This window comes from Polypterus senegalus, chromosome 9, assembly GCF_016835505.1.
Source record: "Polypterus senegalus isolate Bchr_013 chromosome 9, ASM1683550v1, whole genome shotgun sequence".
NCBI lineage: Eukaryota > Metazoa > Chordata > Cladistia > Polypteriformes > Polypteridae > Polypterus > Polypterus senegalus.
The window spans coordinates 58767850-58790877 of record NC_053162.1 but is presented as its reverse complement, the minus strand read 5'-3'; the positions used below and the strand labels follow the sequence as shown (position 1 = coordinate 58790877).

Here is a 23028-nt window from a genome sequence, read left to right as displayed (position 1 = left end):
AATGGAGATTACCTTGTCTCTCTATTATAAAAAAAAAATCCTGGAAAGAAAAAGCAGGGAAAAAGCAGGAAGATAAACTTAAAAGACCTGCGAGATGCAAACAACATCAATTAAGAGCACGGCCAGTAAAACACTCAGTCGTGTAAAGGCACGTAGCACACACAGATCCTGTGCTCTCAGCACATATAAAGCATATAAGGACAATACGTTCTAGATGAAACGTCAACGACTAAGCAAAGAAGAGCGAGCAGCATGGAGAAAAAAGACCCAAAAGCGCTGGAGAAAAAAAGGGAGATAAGAGATTATGAAAGCAGTGGAATTCAAAAAGCTCAAACAAACAATGGCGTGATACACATGCAGAGAAAGGTAAAGAATATGAAAGCAGTAAAATTCGAAAGTATTGTAGCGTCCCAGCCAGGTTGAAGCCTTTTTAGTTTTAAGTGACTGTTAGGTCCAATTGAGGGAGGGCGGAGTACAGCACAGAAGACTGATAACGAGGTATTGATTGATGCGGCAAAGGGGGGTGAGGCCCGAGGGATGAGGGGTTGGAGAGAGTGCTAGAAAGTTGTGTTTGGGGCTACGAAGTTGGCGAATGTTCAAGTAAAACTTTTGTGACACTTTATTATGTCATTCGCTACAGTATCAAAGAAAAGATAGAAAAGATTGCATTAGCGCAAACAAAAGGAAATTAATCATCAGGACCAGGTGCAATTGAAAAAATAGCAGGACAAAGCAAGGTCAGAAATAAAAGGCAAAGAGCAGAAAACAAAGTCTTTTCGCCTTTGCATCATTCAATGCCCGAAACGTAAATTTACACAATAATGGACCATACACTATGAGAATCTGTGGTCCTGCAACAGTTAAAGCAACAACAAGTTTAATTTCAAAGAAAACACAATTCGGTCAGGTGTATATTTATGATCAAGGAGAAGCGATGCAAATTTTAACAGGAGACAAGAAAGGTAATGTATATATTCCGCAAATAACATTAGACACCAAAGGAGATCGTGATATGCCATTCGTATTAAAATGTTTACAGTTTCCTGTGAGAATAGCTTTTGCTATGACAATTAACAAATCACAGGGACAAACATTAGAAAAAGTTGGCTTATTTATTAGAGAAACAGAAACAATATTCACTCATGGGAAGTTATACGTTGCGTTGTCATAATGTATCTCCAAAAACTGAATCAAAATTCAATGCGATCTTCAAGAAAAGGTAATTCCAAATATTGTTTTTAATGAAGCTTTAAAGTAAAACTGCAAATAATGAAATTGAAACAATTCCAAAGAAAAAAAAAAAGTTTTTAAAATTGTATATCCGATTAACCAAACACAGGGATTGTCGAACGAAGTGAGCAGGGGGCAAAGCCCCCTAGTTTTCATATTAATTCTGTTTTTATTCTTCATTCAGTAACAGGAGTGACATTTTTCAACATGAGGCTTTGATTAAAGAAAGGCAATGCAAGACATGACATGAAAAGTTTTCAACTTTTTCAACTTCTGCTCTTTAGAACTGTCTAGGACAGAGATAGAGAAAGAAAGAAAGAGAGAGAGAGACACAGAGAGAGAGAGAGTTCTGTGGGTGGAGAAAATTTAAAGACTAATGTCTTAAAAACACCATAGTTATAAATGGGGAAGGTGGGGGGAAATAAAGGGAGTAGGGAAAGGTGGGCAGTGTGGTGTGGTAAGTCACTTGAACGGCCTGTGCTCCAACTGGAAAACCAAAAGAAATGTAAAAAATTGTATTATAAATGTTGTAAGTCACCTTGAAAAAGGAATCAGCCAAATAAGTAAATGTAATGAGAATTTAAAAAGTCAATGCATCTTACTGTACTGAATCACACATAATATATTGAGATGCCTGGTATTTTTAGCAGAAAATGTTCAAACTGTATGACAACAATGAAATGTAGTCATTGCTTTGAACTGTACTGCAAATTAAGGAGTTCACAGGCTGCTGTGCTGTATGCCTTGCTGTTAGTCATCTGCCATTTTGGATGTTGGGCTCTGCTGTAGACTCTGTTTTAATCAGGTGGACTCCTTATAAAACAATGTAATTACAGGATGAACTGGAACAGTAACACCCACATTAAAGACAATAATGGGCAATTCTAAGCAAAAGACAGATACTGTAAAGAAGTAATCTTTATATCAACCCATTCAGCGAGGGGGAGTCAAGCTAAAGTTAGAAAATGGGATTTATTAGGAAATGGAACAAACCTTAGCAAAACTGATAATGGCATTTCTCAATGTACTCTCCACCCTTCTCAATGCACTTGCACCAACTGCCTGGAAGTGCCTAAATTCCAACAGAATAAAAGGTTTTGTCTTGTCCTCACAACCTTTCGTACACTGCTTTCTTCACGTCGTCATCTGCCTTGGATCGACAACCACCCAGATGTTTTTTTAGCGTTCCAAAAAGGTGGAAATCACACTACAGTGCCATATCTGGCAAATACTGAGGATGTGTCAATACCTCAAACATTAGTTTCCCCACACATGCCTTGGTGTTCTTAGCAGTTTCTGGGTAGGCATTGTCTTGTAGTAAAAGGACTCCTTGAAACAGCAGACCCTGCTGCTTGGATCAAATAGCAGACTTCACATTGGTCTCCAGCAAGTCACAGTAATTTGCACTAGTAGTACCCTTCGGTATGTAGTGTTCCACAATAACTCGGGTGTATGAGTGGTTGCGAGGACAAGACTAAACCTTTTATTTTGGTGGAATCCAGGCACTTCTAGGCAGGTGGAACAAGTGCATTGAGAAGGGTGGAGACTACATTGAGAAATGACATTATCAGTTTTGTTAAGGTCTGTTCCATTTTGTAATAAATCCCATTTTCTAACTTTAGCTCGACTCCCCCTTGTAAAATGTGTTTGGCTAGTGCATTTTGTGTAAAGCAAACCAATACTTACCTAACAAGTTAAGCTCATCTATGAAGGACAAGGAGTGAGCAACCTATAATGTGATGCCTGGGACCAGTGCCTCCCTTTATCTAAACAGACATGCATATCAACTATGAAAGCAAAAGGGTCAGGCCTCGCATCGCATTCGATGGGGTTTCCTCGGCTGGTGATAACTATGATAAGTTTGGAGTTATAGCCCATCTCTGTGAAAAGCTGATGTAAGCCACGAGGGAAAATTAACATTTGTGATGGAGGTTAAAAGGTCAGAGTGCAAACAAAACCATGCTCTGGACAGCATGCTGGTGGATCACAAAGCATAGTTACACATAAAGGGCAAATTTAGAGTAATCAACTATCTAACCTTCATGTCTTTGGAATATGGAAGGAAACTACAGGGTGGTCCAGATCTAATTATGCAATTATGAAAAGGCGAACACATCGCACCCGCTGTTCAACTGACAACCGTCTCCCCGCCATTTTGGAATGCAGGGCAGGTGCTGCTATCTATCTGCAACAAAAATATATTTTTTTTAATTCTCTATGTAATAAATTTAATAAGTTATTGCATAATGAAAACTGCATAACTAGATCTGGACCACCCTATAGATAAGCTGGAAAAAAAACATATTACAAATACACTGAGAACATGCAGAGTTCTCATAGATAATGCCTAGGCCAAAATCAGTATCCAGGAATCTACAGCAGTGGGGAAGCAGCACTAACCTGTGCTTTATTAGGTCGATTGTATTTTAAAAATGAGAGCTAAAGCAGATCGTTTTACTTTCCTTAAGAGTTATTACCGATCAATTCTGGAATCGTATCTTTGCAAGGACTAATAGCTGCATCTACTGTCTAAAAGGATGCGTGACTAGACTCTGTTCTGTCTACCAGGCATGCTTTGATGTTAATATCATGTGTATACTGAGCCGCTGCTACAGAAGGCTGCCAGGAGGTCACTCGTGGCCGCACTTTATAAACTGTAGTTCTTTTTTCAGTTTTGATAAACTGAAACAGGTGGCTACAAAACTATATCTGATCCCTTTTATTATTCACATTTCATAGCAATCTTCTTAGCCGATAAGAACGGTGGCCAAATAATCCATGTGATGATGTCTCTTTACTTCTGCTATACTTTGCTCCAATCCATACATCCTTTTTTGAACACTCCTCCTTCCAGACTATTGTACCACCTGTTTGTTTAGCTCTGGCAGAAAAGCAACATCTAAAATTTCAGAGGGGTGGGAGGAAGAAACTATTTTGGACACAACATTGACGTCTGCACATAATACTAAGATCCTTATAAGGATCTATTGGCTGTATGTATCTCTATATCTGATATGAAAATTTCTTATACATCTAAATAAGAACCACTTCTCAGCTGATTTAAACATGATTTCAAAGTACAGGACTAAAATAATATGTAAGATGTGATATTTAAATAAAAATAGACATTATACTCAGGTTGACAATCAAAAATGCCATTGCACACATTGAACGAATAACAGTAAGACGACCAACAGCAAACATTCAATTGGGTTTCCCTCAGCTGGTGATAACTATGATAACTTTGGTGTTACAGACCATCTCTATGAGGAGTTGACATAAGCCATGAGGGAAATTTAACATCTGTGATGGAGGTTGAAAGGTTCGAGTGCAAACAAAACAATACACTGGACAGGATGCTGGTGTATCACAAAGCACAGTTACACATAAAGGGCAAATTTAGAGTAATCAACTATCCTAACCTTCATGTCATTGAAGTACGGAAGGAAACTACTGGACCCAACATTGATGTCTGTACATAAAACTAAGATCCTTATAAGGATCTATTGGCTGTATATCTCTATATCTGATAAGAAATTTTTAAACATTTCTGGTGCAGCTAAATAAAAAGCACTTCTCAGCTGATTTAGACATGATTTCTAAGTACAGGACTAAAATAAGATATGATCTTTAAATGAAAATAGACATACTCAGGTTGACAATCAAAATGCCATTGCACACCTTGAACGAATCACAATCCCTTGTTCACACGGGCGTTAAAATCGAGCGTTTTTTTTGCGTTCGTAGCGTCCGGTGAGCGCGGATCAAGCGCCGAGTGTTTTCTACACGTAGGAGTCAATGAGAGTGTTCACACGGGCTTTGGTGACGTGCGTTTGTCCGGCTGCGCGTTTATACGGCATCAAAAACGTTGCATGCAGCTTTTCTTGGCGTTCAAAACCCAACGAACGCAAGGAAACCGCTTCTAGTTCGTTTTCTCGTTCGTTTATTTTACGCTTCGGAGGAGCGGGTAGTGGGGGTGGTATTTCAGTGCATAACACCGGTGTAAGCGCACACTCGACTACTGTTTCCTTACCTCAAAGTGACAAGTAGTCTCTCTTCGGGGCTAACACCAAGTCGCATATTGGTTGAGCGGCGTGCAATGTGGCATTGCACCAGCTGCAGCAGACAATCAAAAGTGGAAACCGACATCCGACAGTAATTAAAAAACTTGCGCGGAAATTTTCGCATTTCTTCATAAAGCACAAAAAAACTTCCTTTAACCCAGTGCTTCTCAATTATTTTCTGTCATGCCCCTCCTAGGAAGAAGAAAACATCTCGCGCCCCCCGCGCGACTATAAATAGTATCATTTGTCTATAAAATTGTTATAAGTACACCTCTGTATAACACTGTATCCTTATTAACGTATAAGAGAATAAAAAAAGAAAGAAATATGGACCAATTTACAAAAAAAGAATAGCTTTATTAAATGTAACAGAAAATATTTAAAGTGCATTCTAAATTAAAAAAAAAATGTAAAAGAAAAATAAAAAAGCATGTTCCAAGAGGTCAAACGCGCCCCCCTTGATGGAGCCACTATTTGAGAAACACTGCTTTAACCCGACGTTGTGCAGTCAGAGGATGAACCCAGTAGCGGCGGCGATTTTTTCTCTCTCTACGTCGCCGCATTACGAGTATTTCCAAAACAAAAACATTAATATCTAACATAGCAAAATGGTCCATATTGAAAGGAGGCACCTCAAATAAAACGACAAGGGCTTTCATATCCAGTTCCCGACACTGCCTCCACAGATTAACTAACACACAAACTACAATTTGGGCCGCAGGCTGGCGTTAGACAGAGACAAACGAACGCCGGTGTAGAAGTCAATCGATCGCCACCACAAAATGCAACATAAACGTCTAGGACGTTCAGAGCAAGTTCGTTTATCCAAAATCTTAACGCCCGTGTGAACAAGGCCTAAGACTAACAGTAAACATAATTTGAAAGAATTTGGGATTTAAAAGGCAAACTAGATTACCAAGAAAACATAAAACATGAACATACACATTAGGATTCTGGAGTTCTAAGCAGCTGAGATAATTACTGCAGCCCTATGCATTAATCAATGAATAGTAAAAATGATTACCTTGACCAGAAAAAATATAATCAATCTGTAATATATCAGTGTAAAGCAAGCACTCATCATCACCATCATAATTTTCTTCCTGTTTCTGAAATTGACTGCTACCTGCTATCCTTAATAGCTTTCTGCAGTCATTCTAGTTCAATGCCAAATTGCTCTCACAACAATCAAAATAATTGGTATGGAATGGTCCATTATGTACTTCCATGTAAAGAAAACTTTAACGATACTGCAGAAAATCATACAATGGAAAATTTTACAATACCATAATATTTGAATAAATAATATTATTTTATATATAGAGTATCCGTCTATAAATATACTGTGAACCTTGTACCCGGACACCAAAAGTCCGAAAACACACATGTTTATTACACAACACACAATGACACAGCAAACAGTGCACAATTCACCAACCGAGTTCTCTTTCTCTTGCTTATTTTTCCGCCTCCATTCCTCCCTCGCAAGCTCCGTCCTCTTCCACCCGACTCCGTCTCCCCGACTGGAGTGAGGTGGCCTCATTTATAAAGCACCCGGAAGTACTCCAGGTGCTCCCCAAGTAACATCCAGCAGGTTGGACTCCCCAGGTCTGTGGCCCCCATGCAATCCAGGGAGGCTGCGAAACACGTGTCACGTACTCTTTGCATTATTTGACAGTAAACTATTTAACATTCTATAATCTGCTTCTCGCAACTGTGAGGGCCCGTGGCGAATGTTTGCCAACTGGCAGACCAACCATACGCGTTACATGGTAGATAACCACCCATACAATCAGATCAGGACTCAGACTAAGAATGCTATGAATGTAATTACTCCGATCTCCAGGCTGTCAAATATATGAACCACATGCCGTGGCGCAGTGTAAAGTGGCTTCGCCTCTGATGCTGACATCCGAGGTCTGATCCCCGCGAGGGGTGCACTGGAGTGTTTATGCCTGATGAGCCCAGAATAAGGGCAAAACACATGTTGCGTACTCTTTGCTTTATTTGACAGTGAACTATGTAATATATACTGTGTGTGTGTATATATATATATATATATATATATATATATATATCTGTTACTGTACACAAATAAATGTATAGTAACATGAAAAAGGAAACTGAATCAAATGAAGAACTTGGCAATATTTAATTTGAAACAAAACATATTGAGTTAAATAAGCTGCAAAGATAGATGGATTGGTACAAGGGTGGCCTGATGCCTCTGTGCATGTCCACCAAATGTATTGTGTGTTCATTCTTTCTCTTCATCATCCACCATATTCTCTGGTTGGTAGAGACATCTATCTTCACTTATGTATTTCTTTACGTGTGTGTGCGTATACATGTTCTGTGACATCCCCTAGTGTCCAACATTTAAATAAATAGGTCAGCTTTTTCAAAGTTATCAGTGCTCTGGTTGGATATCTCAAAAACTCAAAACAACACAAAACAGCTTCATTTTCTTTTGCAAATTGCAACCAAGATGTAAAAATATATTTCAGTGTTACATAGACATACATCAAACACCACTCTAAAAATCAACTTTTCTCAATGTTTGGAACATCACAGAGTAAGACTCTTAACTGTGTAACAACATTTTGTTCCTATCACCAAACTTAAATTACATGGAAGTAAAACAATCTCTCTGGTGTGCCCTGAATCATCCCTTTGGTTGTTTCCCATTGGTCTATGTCTTATATACCTTCTGTGAGAGGCACCTGGGGACTACATGATTAGAATAGCATTGCTTCTTATTACCCAGCCATAGAGAATCTTGTGTAACAATCTCATGTCAGCTACTTACAATCTAATTCATTCTATTACTGTACAGAGTTCATGACCATAAGTGAGTATGAGAATAAGGCGACGATAAATTTGACAACTTCATCCATAGAATAAGCACCCAACTTGACCACCACAGTCTGGTACATGGACTCCTCCCCATAGGATACTTGTTCTCCTCTTACCTGCCGTGAATATGCCACTGTTTTCTATAGTAGAATAACCACGCTTAGATTTGGAGATGTTAAATTTCATTCTAAATAAACCACACTAAAATAAAATGTAAAGTGTTCTGGAACGTACCAAAGAACATATTCTGATGAGGCCAAGGAGACATCAACTGCAAATTGAAAAGATGCAGACTTTTATTTCTTAAACTGGATATCCTCCAAACATCAGCTGGACCTTGATACCCTGTCAATGAAAATCATGAACAGCAGCAAAGACAAGACACATTCTTGGTGGAATCCAGCTACCACATTGAACGATACCAGCTAAACACCAATTATGCAAACACAACTCTTGCAGCAGTCAGAGTAATGTATAGTAAGAGGTGGTAGGTGTACATTTAAGGAAGAAATAAGGAACATATCTGAAATTCCCTGTATGATTTTTATGCAAGGTACTTCAAAACACATCATAATATACATCTTTTCCTGGTTATTTACAGGGTATTTTCCTTCAGTAGAAAAATGTGTTTTCATATATAAGCAAATCTTTAGAAAGACCGAGTGTAGCTGTAGTATATAGTAATTGCTGCTGCACAAATCTTGAAAAATTCAGTATACATACACACACATGCCCACACAATCGGTTGGCAGTTAAACGCTGCTTAAATGTAACTATACCTGCACATAATAGCTTGTAATTTTTAAACATTAATTGCACTACAACTTTTTTACTGTTAAAGTATACATTTACTATATTTATACAGCTTTTATCTTCATAATTTTTGAGGTGTAATTATAAATATGGATTATCATTTTTTAATAATACAGCACTTGTTTCTTAACAAAACAAAACAAATACTGTATGACACACAACAACAAATAATACACAGTAAAAAAATCTTTAAAATAGCCACAAATGTATTAAATGTTCAAAAGTTGTTTATCAAAAAGACACAATACTATATGCTAACATCTTTATAAGTAAAAGACATTTTACTGTTAAGCTAACAAGACTATCTATAATAATAAAAGGCAAAGCCCTCACTGACTGACTGCCTCACTGACTGACTGACTCATCACTAATTCTCCAACTTCCCATGTAGGTAGAAAGCTGAAATTTGGCAGGCTTATTCCTTATAGCTTACTTACAAAAGTTAAGCAGGTTTCATTTCGAAATTCTACACGTAACGGTCATAACAGTCGATAACGATCCACAACGTCCGCCATGTTGAACTTTCTTATTTATGGCCCCATCTTCACGAAATTTGGTAGGCGGCTTCCCTGCGCTAACCAAAACCGATGTACTTACTTATTTCGATGGTATGACGCCACTGTCAGCCGCCATATTGAACTTTCCAACGCCACCAATTTTCAAACTTCCCGTGTAGGTAGAAGGCTGACCCCATCTTCACGAAATTTGGTAGGTGGCTTCCCTGCGTAAACCAAAACCGATGTACGTACTTATTTCGGTGGTATGATGCCACTGTCGGCCGCCATATTGAATTTTCCAAACGTCACTAATTCTCCAACTTCCCGTGTAAGTAGAAGGCTGAAATTTGGCAGGCCCATTACTTACAGCTTACTTACAAAAGTTAAGCAGGTTTAATTTCGAAATTCTACGCGTAACAGTCATAACGATCAACAACGTTCGCCATATTGAACTTTCTTATTCATGGCCCCATCTTCACGAAATTTGGTAGGCGGCTTCCCTGCACTAACCGAAACCAATGTACGTACTTATTTTGGTGGTATGACGACACTGTCAGCCGCCATATTGAACTTTCCAACGTCACTAATTCTCCAACTTCCCGTGTAGGTAGAAGGCTGAAATTTGGTACTTATTTCGGTGGTATGATGCCACTGTCGGCCCCAATATTGAACTTTTAACAGAAACTGATGTCCATACTTATTTCGTTGGTAAGACACCACTGTCGGCCGCCATATTCAACTTTCCAATGTCACTAATTCTCCAACTTCCCGTGTAGGTAGAAGGCTGAAATTTGGCAGGCCCATTCCTTACAGCTTACTTACAAAAGTTAAGCAGGTTTCATTTCGAAATTCTACACGTAATGGTCATAACGGTCAACAACGTCCGCCATGTTTAACTTTCTAATTTATAGCCCCATCTTCTCGAAATTTGGTAGGCGGCTTCCCTGCACTAACCGAAACCAATGTACGTACTTATTTTGGTGGTATGATGCCACTGTTGGCCGCCATATTGAACTGTTCCAACAGTCTTTGTTACTTATGGGCCCATCTTCAAGAAATTTGGTACACGGGTTCCCAACGCTAACTGAATCCTACTTACATACATATATATACGTCCATAGCCTGCAGCTCAGTCACCGTGTGAGGCAGCATTGGGTCCTCCATCCCAACGCCTGCCACGTTGTTGGCTGCCTGCCTATATAAGGCCGTCCATCGCTCCAGTCTCTATATTCCCTTCCTTGCTTCGCCACAGGATTCACGTCTCCCTACTGATAACTACAGCATTTTTGTTTAATCCACGGCTTCTCCGCTGTTTTATTGTTTGTTTATTACAATTATAGTTATTGTATAGGTATTTTACACTTACTTTACATTGCTCAGGTACCCATTTCCTTTATCATTCCAACCCCCATTACCATGTCTATCGAGATGATCACTATCGATCAAAGAACTATCACTTGCCGAGTTGTTTCCATGCCCGGAGATACCACCTACCTTTTCCATTCTCTTTGTTACATATTGCACGGCCATATCAGGCTCACACTTGATATCCGGAGGAACATTGTGTCTTATGTATTGAATGACTGGGACAGGTTCAAGGTGTGGACTGATGACAGTACAGGAGATAATTATACTACACAGGAGCACTATAAGAGTGAAATGCTTAAGCCCTTCACCTATGGTTCTGCATGTGAGTTGATGGCTGCCGCTGAATTGTTCGGTTGTCGCTTTCAAGTGTACCGAAATGGCCAAATATTTTACACCTTTCGACAACCGCCAATGCCTCTTAAACATCTTAGATTCACAGGTGACGATTTCAGTAGTGGACACTTTGATGTTTATGAATGTTTAAACTCTCAAAAGCTGGATGTGATTTTATCGCTGAAACCGGTTGTGTGCTTACAACGCTTGACAGATGCCGAATGTCACTTTAATACAACAAATCCTGCAAATACTGTCATAATTGAAACAAACCATGAAACTCAAACCGATTATGAAAGCAGCAATTCAAGCTCTGAGATTTGAGACAAGATTACTGTTCACATGGCCAACTGTAAGTTGCATGCTCAAGAGTAAGCTCAGCGCACAGCTTGGTCATATTACAACCGGAGGGCCGAACTGACAACATGGTATACAAAGAGATCCTTAACAAATAATTATTGGCATATTTTCCCTCAGTTTAAAAAGGTTAAATTTTCTTCTTAATAAAAATTTTAATGCAGTACTTCGCCGCTGCGAAGCGCAGGTATTTTGCTAGTTGTTGATAAGCAGCAACTTCAAATTCAACATTATCTTTTCTTTTTCCCAATTAATAAGCTTAGGCAATTAAAACAAGATTGCTGTCCAAACTCAAACAGTATCTGTTTTAATTAAAGGACAAAATAAAAAGAGGTCCGAATTCATTAAAGTAGATTTTCTTGTTATTTAACTGCACTGGACAACTTCTCCGATTCCTTTTTCTCAGCTTGTTACTCTAGTTTCTTTAATATAAAAGCTAATACTCTGTCTCCTGCATTCTTGTAAAACAAGACCGGTTTTCAAATCCACAAGGCACATAGAAAACAATTACCACATTCCCATAAACCCTCAAAAGTCTATACAAAAGTAAACAGCTGGTTTAAAGGTTCATAGCCAAGACTGAATCCACAGTGATCTTCTTAGATTTTAGGTTCAGCTATTGAATGGAGTTTCCTTCTCTTGACAATATACCCTGTTCAGTTTAATGTTTCACCAGCTTTACTGAGAAGAACCTGGGCAACTGGTCTCACCTTTTCTTCTTCAGTCATCAAATGGTTTGCCACAACGTCCTTAAGGCCATCCCAAAGTAATTCTTCATGGAATCACCAAACTGTACTCACAGGTGTCTTCGCTTCATTCAATGTCACAGCTGCCATCTTTCTGACCTTCCAATAACCATTCCTCAGAGGTTGAAGCTGTTCTCATTCTGAAGAGAGTCATCCACTTCTCATTCCCAGCATGCCTTCAATGCCCATTTAGGCCTTTCATGTCTCTTTACCTCTGTTAAAACCAGGGGTTTGTGAGTATCCTCACACCTGTCCAGGGCTTCCTCTGTGGTTCTACTGCAAAATAGATAAGAAGCGACCTTTGATCAAGAAGTTTGGTTCCAGCCAGTGCTGTCTATTTAGACAAGTCTGAAAATTTCTCAGCCTGCATTTTTTTAACCTCACGTAGAATTACAACACCACAAAAGTTATATTAATCATCCCAGGAGCCAGCTTCCAATATCAAGGTCTAGTATGTCAAGGTCCATCCCACTCTTCCTTGTCACCAGACATACAATGAAATTGACCCTCATTCTTGATTTTGTTTTTCCAAACTAGCACACATGGGTCACCCGGCCAACTAGGCGCTTACCAGCAAACACTAGCAATATGCAAGGCTTCAAGAGTGGATCCCAGTATCCCTTCTCTCAAAGCAAGGCAATTTGTGCCAAAATGAAATAAATAAAATGGCAATTATAAAAGTAATAATCACATAAAAAGCTACTTGCACTCAAACTGGCAAAATTACTTTTACAAACTACATATTGAGATAGTTTAACATATTATAAGTGTGTATGAAGCAATGAGCATGTTTATTAAATGATAAAATATACTTTAAAATCCTAATGACCTAATTATGAAAACGCCTCATAAAACAATAAGCCCACACTGAGTATAAGACTGTTGTCTTCTGCTGTCTCCCCACCCCGAACAGAACATTTGTAGCATCTCTAATCACTCTCTGTCACTGTCACTCCCACTTTTTCACATTCTCTATGATTCAGTAAGAATAACCTAAAACTCCTAAATGGGACTGATATTAATACTATCTCGGAAAATTACACCTCTATTCTTAAATATTCTTGAGCCTTGCAAAATGCAGTGGGCTCCCTGCCCCTTCTAACAAGTCACTCTCACTTCGCTCCTCCACTCTGAAGAGCAGTCTGTTGACCAAATATGATGGTATTATAAGATGAATTGGTAACATATTACGAATTCTTTGAAGGATAAGTAATCTTCAAAATGTTGACGTTAATGAAAAGGTTGCCAATAGTTTAAGACCAAATGAGAATTGTGTCTGCAGAGAATGTTATACGGAATTTTCAGCTGTGGATATAATACATTAATGTGGATATAATTCATTAATCCATACCTATGCAAATTTCCTCACAACTATCTTCTGTGTGGAGACAGCAAACAACCAATTATAAACTACTGATGTATTTTTAGTTAACATCAACATTTTCAAGAGCATTTATCTGTCCAAGCACTTCTAATAGATCATCAATTCATTTCAAATTCACATCATGTGTTAGATAATCTCTTCCTGTTTTGTCTTCCAAACTAACTATCCCAACCCTTTAACTGTTTCCACATTTCGCAAGGATGGAATGCAAGTAATATGCTTAATATTTTCATGTGAGTATTTCACAATTGCCATTTCTTCTGGGCCATTACTTAAATCTGATTTAATTAAAATATTCATGATAGTCTTTGTTCTTTGTCTGGGCTCTCCCTTTAGACACAGCTGCTGTGGGCATTCCTAACAGGAGCACATCACTGTAAACAATACAGTTCAAAGTATGACTAAAGCACATAAACCCCTACACCAAGGTCACACTCCTAGGAGAAGTACTTTGGACTTTACTGTGCATTGATTCATATAAGCTACATGTCCCTGACTAACAGGCGAGAAATTCCCTAATATTTGCAGACAACTTAAGGAACAACACACAAAAAGATCACTGTCATGGCTCCGAGACCCAGAAAACCAACCTTGTCAAAGTATTTATTTATCATCTACTGTATATGTACTATCATGATACTGTCAAAAATTATGCACACTTGCATCTTTCCATGAGAAAAGCAGAACTCTCTTTTCCTTTGTTAAACATTCAGCCTACATGTAAATTAAAAATGTGGATTGTCTGAAAGCAATGTATTTGTTCGACAATAAAATGAATTTTATTTTTATTTTTAGCGCCGACGTCCAAGGTTCGATTCCCGAGAGGGGTTGCACTGAGTATGTACGCGCGCTTCCCGATTCATCTTACCCTCGCATCCCTTTGGTTTGAGACGTATGAAAAAATATGCGGTTAACGCAGAAAGATCACCAATTGAAGCTTTATGAATAATGGATACAAAGCGCATTCCTAAGACTGATTGGAGGCAAATTTCATTTCAAAAGACTACCCGACGGAAGCCTTGATAAAAGCGTGGTTTTGTGCAAACTGTCCAAATACGAACCTGATTGAAAGAAATTATAATCAAATCCTTGATGACAGCAACACTCATAACGGTCACAAAACTATTACATTCACAATCATGTTACGTTATTTTTAAAATGTTTCCTTTTCTTAGCAAAAGCACAGCTAAGAAGCTTCAATGCATGTACTCCATAACGCGTTCAAAAAAATAACGCATTTAATCACATTTTCAATTCCAAGCAAAGGGGAACTTTTGTCAATGCATGATTTCCTGGTACAGTACATCGATTACATTGATGCACACATCAGAGCTACAGAAATGTTAAGAGTCGGAATAAAGCGCGTTCCTATGACTGATCGGAGGAAAATTTCATTTCAAAAGACTACCCAACGGAAGCCTTGATAATAGCATGGTTTTGTGCACACTGAAAAGCAAGCAAAATTAGATGCATTACAGAAAGCGGACTTTGTGGCTCTTACTGGGGATTATTGGACTTCTGTGACCATAAGTAATTCTAATTACAAAATGTTCAATGATCACACTGTTTTAGCCTAATGTACAAAATAATTTTGGCTAAAGTTACTCAGAGTTTAAAGGTGAAGCTGGTCAAATTACCTTTTATGTTTCTGCCTTATTTTTTTAAGAAGAAAAACTGCACTTTATGTTGAAATTTTTGTTATTATTATTTAAAGACAATACCATTCTGAAAATGTACTTAAAATACCACTTTATTTTTAAGTCTGCCCAATTTTAGCCAGGAATATTTTTGTTTTTGTTTTGAATTGAAATGCAGTTTAAAAGCATTTTTTTTTCAGAAATTAAAAGAGCTTGAGTTTACAATATTCATGTCCATGTCTATTATTTGATTCTGTCGCCCACTAAAACCCTTTTAAATTAAAAAAAAACATTTGCGATTTGGGGCAAATTTTCATGTGTGATTACATACGATTAATCAAGATTAATTATTACACAGCCTATAATTAATTAGATTAATTTTTTTAATCGAGTCCCACCTCTAATATATATATGTAGATATATATGATATATATAGATTTGTATATATATATATATATATATATATATATATATATGTGTGTGTACACACAGTATATAATATATATATATATATAGATATGTATATGTATATATGTGTGTGTGTGTGTGTGTATAGATATATATGTGTATATATATATATATATATATATATATATATATATATATATATATATATATATATATATATGCCAGCAACACTCATGACAATGACAACACAATTACATTGTCAATCATGTTACGTTATTATTAAAATGTTTCCTTTTCTTTTTCATATTTTTTTTTGAAAGTGTGTCCTTGTGCCTTATTAATAGTCATTGCAAATGCAAATCTAACAGGAAATTGTCTGTGTGTAAAAGTAAAAGGCAAAGTAGAATCTGATGGGGTCAGGGAAATCCAGGGAATAAGGACAGTTTATGAGGTAGCAGATACAACAGTCTTACACTCCAGTACATTGTGGTGAATGCTAACAGAAAGTCTAGTGCCATTACTGAGACCTTTTGCTGGCATGAGGTTCCTGAGAAGCATGATGACTGAACCAATTTTAATTTTGAGTTTATGCAGAGGCATGCCAGTGGGAGTAAGACTATTAAGAAATTCTTCGGGGAATGCAAGGATCGTCTGTGATGATGGAGTCAATGCTGGTGAAAGTTAGTTCATCGTTAGGGATAAGTTTCAGCACCTGTTCCTTAAGGTGTAGTGAGTCTTCGTTGGTGACGCTTAATATAGCTCGCGTACTGAGTTGCTCCAGAGTGACAGTTGAGAAGTCGATGTCACCATATAATTGCCTCAAGAGCGATGTTGGAAGCCCGCGGAGGGTGAGAGTTGGCGGGCGGGGTCTTGTTGTGCATTCCTCATGACGTGGGAGGAGGGTTAGAGTGGGCGTTCATGGCTGTTTCGTGCGTGGCCCATGGGCGGGGCTCTGTTAGAGTTGGCGGGCAGGGCTCCATGAGTTGGCAGTTGTGGCTCTCTGTCTTGCGGTGAAAAGTCAATGTGGCTCAGAGGTGCATGTGGACTTTTGCACAGACAAAAGCGACTGAGGCTGTGTTTGGCGAGTTGTTGTGTGCGGGCACATGAGCACATGCCTCGAGAGCGACCCTGGATGCAGGAGGACGGTTACAGTTGGCATGCGTGGCTCTGTCGTGCGTATCCCATGACGCGGTAGGAGGGTTAGAGTTGGCGGGTGAGGCTCTGTCGAGCGTATCCCATGGTCTTAGAGTTGGCAGGTGTTGATTTGGGTTCTTAGTGATTTTCTGAAATGTTCCAAAGTTTTAGTCAGTAATACTTCTATTAATTCTATATTTTTTGGTGGATACAAGAAAAAGACAACCTCACCGTTTTTTTATGTTCTGAGCTTGGCCTAACAAGCAAACCACTGTTAAGAGTAAATCAAATTACAATTAGGAATATAGGGGGACAGAAACTCTAAAATATAAGAAGGATCAAGATGTTTCAGAGCCCTATATACAATTAATAATAATTTTAAATCAATTTTAAAGAGCACAGACAACCAACCACTGTAATTAAGAGTAGCGAAATGTTATCAGATTATCTTTTGGGTGAAGATTTTTGATGTCGCATTCTGATACTATCACTCCTCAACAGTTGTCATTACTTAAGAGACTAGAAATATAGTAGGCAGATTCAGATTCAGTTCATGCTATTTTCTACCTTATAGTGCATCAAAATTAAGGAATTTATTCCTTGTTTCACTTTATTTGACAATATATTTATTCTGATTTGTTGAGAACTTCATAAAAGTTCATATGTGCACATGAACATTAGGATTTTATTTTACTCATTCACTAGCATATACTTTATATACCTGAAATAAAGGATTCGTTTTGGACTGGATCCTTGGCAATACTTCATTTCAGCCAAACATCCAATGCTACCTGGACAAGTTTTGGCTCAGTTGTGGTTCTAAAATTGGATTAAGTATTACAGTAAATGGATGGAAAGTTAATTTTGGAAGATACAATACAATTTAACCACAAATAGCTGAAAGTTACATATTTTCACTTTCTATCCATTTATTCTATGTATATAAAACACTAAGGGTTGTTTGTGTGTCACACAAAAACTTTCAAACCACTGGACCTTGATCATAGCCTTAATCAAGAGTTTATGATGTGATACACGTAACGCAACCCAAGAACTGGAGGTGTACGCTTCCTCTGCCATATCATTGGCCTTCAAGCCTTTCACACAGTGAGCGGCTGTGGAGCAACGCAACATGGCTGCCAAGAAAAGAACAGTGGTACAAGCATGTGGCATTCCTGTCAGGAAAAGTGCCATGGTGACTTCACTTGTCAGTCAAGGACATTGCACAGGCCAACTGATTGTCACAACAAAAGTGGGAAGCAACCATGGCACAATGAACATGGGTTCTGTATTTTATGAGATGTACAAGAGCCACCTTTCTTCTTGAACAGAAGGTTTGACTGTTACTAGTAAATCTATAACACTGCAATTTTTGCATAGATACCACCCTACAGAAACCTAAGGTAATAATTATATTCCATTAACTTGCATAATAAAGTGGCTTGCTCCAGGTTACAGATGTAGTCAGGAAAAATTTGAGCTTCTGTCTTGGTGATGCATTCAGTGGATCCACAATCTTCTATGTAAAATAAGACATAATATTTTGGGTAATTCAAGGTTAAGACACAGAAACCAAAAGCAATCTAATATACTGTAATACCATATCCTCTGTTAACACCCTCTGTTGAATGGCTTAAGGAAAATAAACGTCAACAGGAGACAATAGTATTTGAGACAATCTACTCTATGTCATGTAACTGCTATAAACACTTTTACATGACAGCATTGCAATTATGTATTGTATAGACAGCTCTTACCACCCCAAAATAGACTTTGCAATCACTTGCTCATGGGAATGGTTGTTTCCAAACTATCCCTGAACTGACCTTGGCCAGCAAACAAACAATTGCACAATGAAGAGCTACACTGAGATTCATGTGATTGTATTTTCATCCAGCTGGGAGTGAACTTTGTGTCTACTGTAAATTGAATGTTAAATCCTTTTCATTTAAACTTTGTAAACAGTTTAATGGTTTAATCCAGCAATAACCACAATAAAACTCAAGAATAAACCCAGATTAACTATCATACTGTGAAGGGAAAATAATTAAAATAGTGTGGGAAAATGCTTTATTGTGTTTCATCCACTGTGATGGACTTTTTAACATTTTTTTGCCTTACATGTATTGTTCTTTGGTTTCTCAAATATTCCAAACATTTTGATAGTCCAAATGGAAAGCAGTAACCATTAGCTCCACATACCTCATAACTCTCCTTTGTTCTGTTATAGCAGCTGTGCATTTGAATTAAGAATATAGGGTGAATTTGGTGTATCATTACATCTCTAAACACCAAAAAAAACCAAATAGTCTTAAGAGTTTAATTTCCAACATTTAAAAAGAGGCAGTAATAAAATGTGCATAAACTTCAATCTGAAATGTTAAAAAAAACAATATCTTTAAAAGTAAAGAATAGAATAAAATTTTCTCAAATTAAATGGTGGAGGGTCTTCACAATTAATCTCAAATATCTGTTTTAAAAAACAAATGATTTTAAAAACATACTGTGTAGGAGTAATGTGATAAAGAATTCAAAGCTGAAACTTGAACTGAGAATTTCCGGTCAAAAGGAAGAAAATACCTCCAAGAATAAATGACGTATTACATCAGAGGAAGGAAAGTGTCACACATGTTTATGATATTTATCCAGTTTCTGTTATAAGTGTATAGCTACAAGTTTTACATTGCACCTCTTTCTTCTAGGTTTTGGCTAAAATGCTGAAATGAATAACAGAGTCCTGCAGAGATGAGGTAAGAGCAGACAGTTTAAGAACAGTCCCAGATGCCTGACCTCCTTAAGTATTAGTTTAACAAAACCATGGGATGCCAGGAAGTAGCATTCTGTAATGACCATTGGTCATCATAGGCATACATGGCCACTAGTATCCTGGTAAGGGGAATAGCAGAATAGAAAAGAAAATGCAAATAAAGTGTGGTAAAACATAGGTTTTGGTACAAGGCAGCAATAACATCTCTTTCACTGCCTGAAAAGTAATAAATGTACCAGGAGAGGTCATAAAAGTATTCATTAATTTTAAAATCAAACTTCCTCTTTTTATTGTTTATAGGGTCAGTATTGTCACATGTACAGAGTACAGAGAATAAACATACTCGAGTTGTCCCTAACTGGGCCTATATTTACTGGGCAAATCAGGGATAGCACTAATACAAAACAATACTTGCATCAGAAAAAATGATAAGCTTATAATCAGCTCAAGTTTACCCAATTTTAACTTCATCTTTGTTTATCAAACAAAAAATAAAGTTGCCACACTAAATTTCTACTTTGTGCCTGAAATTCATAAAAATGTCTTTAATTAGTTGACATATAATATGCCAACATGACCCTATCATTTTGAAGGTATAAGAAAACAAAGTATTTTTTTTAAAAGTAAATAAGTTTTATAACTTTATGAATTAACCAGTAGCCTAAATAGGCAGATTATTTTTGAATAAAATTGCACTTTGAGTAATCAGGAAATCAAGACAACGAATGTGTGCATGTACAATATTGGAAGAACTAGATAATGGTTAGATGTGCTATTGTATGCCCCAGTTTGGTGAAGGATCTTTTAATATTACAATTTTAGTAAACTACCTTCATCAGAATATATAAAAAATCTTCTACAAAATATTGTAGTTAAAGTTTTATTCATGAATTAATAAAATCCTTATATTTGGCATGTGCTGTATATAATTTACCAAATGCAAAGACAAATATGCTAGTAATATTATTTGAATAAGCAACTTGAAAGCTAAATTAATAGTTGCTAGTTATACACTCCATATGTCAAACCTTTGATGTGGATAAATATTAGTGGAAGCATGAAATACACAGACTTGTTCTCTTTCTGTATGTAGGCTCATTTGTGACTGAATGCATCTTTCCCAATACATCAATAAAATGGGAGAAGTTTAGAGAAATATTTGTCGGAGCACCTCTATGTATTTAATGAAGTCCACCATTAATACTTTTGAAATTTGATTCATATTAATTTTTGTTTAATATCTTGATTATTCTTTTCATCCTCTGAACCAGGGACCGAACTGACTCTGGAATCTAACAATGGCTTTGAATAATATGCGAAAATTATGTCTGATATTGAAATAAGTGTATTTCATATATATTAGAAACCATGAGTTAAGTCTACTCTGGCTGCAAACAATTGTTAAAAAGTACTCCGATATTTTCAATGAAGTTTATGATGAAGCACAAAAAGATTAAGCAGGAAACAAAAGTAGATATAAAACAAAGCTTGCCATCTTTGCCATTTTTCAAAAGAATGCAATAAAGAAGACATAATCCTAATATATCTCATTACTCATATCCAATTCCTGCTCTTAAATATGGGATCATCAGCAAGAAACAGAATTGCAATTATCATTGTTGAAAGAATAAATGATGAACATCTTCATGTCCTACAGTAAAAATCGCTTTGGTCACACAGTAATTTAAAGCTGATTATCAGGACAGTAAATAAAGTAAATAAAGTAGCCTAAATTACAGTAGGTTAGTCGGTTACCGCTGACCACTGCAGATTAATATTCAGAGACAGAGATTACCAATAACTCAGAAATAATTAACTAAAATGAATTGAAATTAACCTACAGTTAACTGCTTACAATGCTTAAAATATGATGGAACTGTCAGAGACAAAAAAACAATCATTGGTAAAATTAATTTCCAAGGGTGGTTGTAATTTAAAAGGTTACTATTTGTTGATCACATAACCACTGAGACATACCAGATAATCTAAAGACTCCAATGAAAACTGAATTGGCATCAAAATCATACACTGAAAGCAACTTTTCAGTCGCCTAGTTAAGTAATGATGTCAATGATCAAAATACTGTAAACATCTTGAGAAGTAAGGTAAATGACCTATCTTAAATATCTGTAAAATACTGCACATATAATGTATTAGTGAATGAGCAAATAAGGCAACTTGACTTTTCAATGCTTTTAACAGTTTTATATCATACATACATAAATTTGGAAACCTTTTACTTTGGAAGTCATAGCATATCACCAGGACAAATCTGAGTGTATACTTTGAATCCTATCATTCCTGTTTTTTAATAATACTACATAACACAAAAGCAAAATACAGAAGACATGAATAAGATAATGAATAACATAAGTGAACTGAGACACTGTCAAACAAATCATAAATCATATTTAGGAACAGATGCCATACAGCAGTGGTTCTCAATCTGAGAGGCGGGCCCCCCTAGGGGGGCGTGAAGTAACAAAAAGGGGGAAGCGAAGATGTGAAAAAAAGAAAACAAGAATCCAAAATATGAAAAATACATCTATTGAAACCAAAACAAATTAACTTAAACTACATTCTGATACTAGAAAAATAAATATAGAGTTAGATAAATGTCGATAAAAGTTAAGTTATGTATAATAAAATATGCATCTATGATATATCATTAATTAAAAAAGAACAAATTGGTATTAGTGGGCTCCTTTCAAAAAAACGTTAGGGGGGCGCGATTAAAACGGTTACGAAAACTCGGGTCGCAAATACTTAAAGGTTGAGAAACACTGACATAACAGGGTAGATAAATTACAAACTGCAAGATGGTAGCTATGCTCCTATAATGAAAAAACCCTAGGCACATTTTATCTCTTGGTTTCTATGAAGCAACTACAAAGAAAAAGTCTTCAAACCTTACACTATATCATTCTTAACAGTGCCACATTTACTCCTGCTGGCCATTTCTGTTTCTATGGGAACAAAAGTCTTTGGGATGCACTAAAGACTGCAATCCATGCAACTCATTGACAGACTCCTAGAAAATAGTAACATAATCTATAGTATGTGCGTCACAATGTCACACAAAAATTCAACCATAAAACCTAGACACCATATTTTTATACATTATATTTCCTAAAACAAATTAATTCCCCTGCTTTACTTTGTTAATAAACTTTTCATTTTATAAAAAAAACTTTGCTCGCCCAACTCAGGGTTTGGTTTACCAGATATACAATTTAAAGAGACTATTATTTTCATGAGAATTGTTACATATGCATTATTTTCACTTTTACTTAATTTTCACTTAAACTTTTGTAAAAACAATATTTGTCCTTTATTTCCGGCCCCGGACATGGTTAAATCTCTCTCTCGTGGGACATATAATGCTGCTCATGTTGTGAAGGGTGGGGGCTCAAGGCACACACTAAGGAGAAGAG

General features: G+C 36.9%; 1 long non-coding RNA gene across 1 annotated transcript in view; it reads left to right on the top strand.

Moving 5' to 3' along the window:
• Positions 1-23028, top strand: part of LOC120535354 — a 59231-nt gene that overhangs the window by 25085 nt on the left and 11118 nt on the right. The window contains exon 3 of the long non-coding RNA XR_005634889.1: positions 19530-19577. This is a non-coding gene — a long non-coding RNA (uncharacterized LOC120535354). The remainder of the gene's footprint in view (positions 1-19529; positions 19578-23028) is intronic.